At 41.7% G+C, this 2,384-nt stretch overlaps 1 pseudogene; it reads left to right on the top strand.

Moving 5' to 3' along the window:
* Positions 1-331: 331 nt before the first annotated feature.
* On the top strand, positions 332-1,224 carry LOC101604658 (annotated as a pseudogene).
* The last annotated feature ends 1,160 nt before the right edge of the window (positions 1,225-2,384 follow it).

Raw genomic sequence — 2,384 nt, 5'->3', positions numbered from 1 at the left:
AATGGACAGTGCCTGCTGAGCCAAGGTGCGGGCAGCCAGTGAGGCCAAGCCAGCCCCACTCAGGAGCTGGTCACAAGTGGACGGAGTCCCTGAAGCCTCACCCGTGTTCCACAGTGCAGAGAAACGAGCTTGAGCATTTCCCACGTGTGGCCACTCCAGGAGCCAGCAGCAGGGACACCAAGTGCCACATACAGAGCATGAGTGCAAACTCCTTACCCTCCAGAACTGCCATCACCCATTTCAACAAGGGCCCTTCCTATAGGCATTCGAGGTCAAGGACAAGACTGAGGCCAAGGATGACCACCAGGCAGAGGAAGACCTGCACTATTGGACAGAAGTGACAGACATGAGCCTTGTCACCAGCTTCCATCTGGACCTGAAGGATGGCATCACCCTCCGTGAGCTCATTAGCAAGCTACAGCCAGGCTCCGTGAAGAAGGTCAGTGAGTCCTTTCTGAACTGGCCTCAGTTGGAGAACATTGGCAACTTTATTAAATCTATCCAGGCTTATGGCATGAAGCCACTTGACATATTTGAAATTGTCTTTTTGAGAATGGCAACATGACCCAGGTTCAGACAACACTGGTGGTTCTAGCATGTCTGGCCAAACAAAAGGATTCCATACAACCATTGACACTGGAGTCAAGTAGGCAGAAAAACAAACAAGATGTTTCTTTGAAGGAAACTTGAAGGCTGGCCAAAGAGTAATTAGTTTGCAGATGGGGAATGAACAAATGTGCCAGCCAGGCATGTATGACCACTTATATGACCAGGAGGCATCTTTATGATCCCAAAAGGCAAACTGACAATCTTTTAGACCCGACCATGATTAGTCTGCAGATGGGCACCAACAAAGAGGCCAGTCAGGCTGGGAAGTTAGTCTCAGGCATCAGAAGAGACATGTATGATCAGAACATTCCAGCCAGAGGACAATTTGACCATCTCTCTACAGATGGGTACCAACAAAGCAGCTTTCCAGAAAGGAATGAGTGTGTATGGGCTTGGCAGCAAGAGTATGACACCAGAGCCCGTCATTCACAACAGAAGCCAGGGCACAGGGACAAATGGGTCTGAAACCAGTGAGAACCATTACCAGGTAGAATATCTAGACATCATGGCAAGGACCCAGATAACTATTGCAGAGATTGTCAATATGGCGACCAAAGGATCAATTGTCAGCCATGTTCACAGGAGCTCCGTAAGATAAAAACTAGCCTAGAATAATTTTATCTCATCTTCCTAAAACACAATTATGCTTATTGTACCAAAAAATGAATTGCCCTTACATACATTCGTTTTTCTTTTACTTTTTCTGCCACTTCCCTAAATAGTTGTCTTTTAATACTGTAACAATTAAATCCTACAGCATAACAAGTACCTTGCATAGGAAGTACTGTGAAAGGGTAGTACTCTTGTCCAGCCAAGTGTTATATTAAAGATGTATGCATTTTTACAACCTTACATTAAATTTGGTATTTTCAAACAATAGGAGCCTTTTACATTTTTACAGCTCAGTGTATCAGGTTTCTACATGGAAGACTAAATTCATGCTCACTTGCTAAATGTGCTCTTTGCCAACTAAACCCAAGATGCAGCATTGTAGAAATTTACATATCAGTGCCTCTCTCATATAGTTTGGTAATTTTTAAATAAAGCCCTGATCAGTGTGCATCAGGGCTCATATGTGTGCTCATTTTTGTACTTGGGTTGACAAGGTCTTTTCAGAGTGGTGTTTCTGAAGGAGCATGTACAAAAATGGCCTGTGTACATTTAGGTCTGGGTGACATGGTTGTAACATCTTCATGTGTGCAGGTGTATCAACATAGAGTTGCTCTGTTTTTCTCAACTTCATTTATTGCTTTGTTTCGCAGCACAAACTTATCCCATTGTCATTTTCTTTTTATAAATAAATACTTTTTGAACATTAGAAAAAAAAAAGACTCATGAAATTATACCTTAATTATGACCAATAGACAATATAACCCATGGGCATGACAAAGCATTCCTAGTCATTAATAGCTAAATAATTATTACTTCACCAAATTTTAATAGAGTCAATTTCAAGGCTCTCTCTTTATTAGATTTGTTCAGTCTTATTCTTCTACCATCTCTGTCCTAGGAAATTTCTATGATACTTAATGCTCCTTCAACTGGAGCTCTGGTGCCAAACTCAAAATGCATTTTCTGGTAACTAACACATATATTTTAGGAATTAATTTAAGAGAAGTAAGTAAGCATAGATGCCAGCCTCATGAGTTTCTATGCTTCCTTCAGTATGCATTCAATTTGAGTATGGGAAGAGTTTCTCTGGATGTGAGTGCCCCTAGGGGTGATCTATATATGAGTTTATCAATACAGTGGGGTTAAAGTGCACTTTTTGTAAT

This window comes from Jaculus jaculus, chromosome 1 (assembly GCF_020740685.1).
Source record: "Jaculus jaculus isolate mJacJac1 chromosome 1, mJacJac1.mat.Y.cur, whole genome shotgun sequence".
Lineage (NCBI taxonomy): Eukaryota > Metazoa > Chordata > Mammalia > Rodentia > Dipodidae > Jaculus > Jaculus jaculus.
This window is presented reverse-complemented; position numbering and strand designations above follow the sequence as displayed.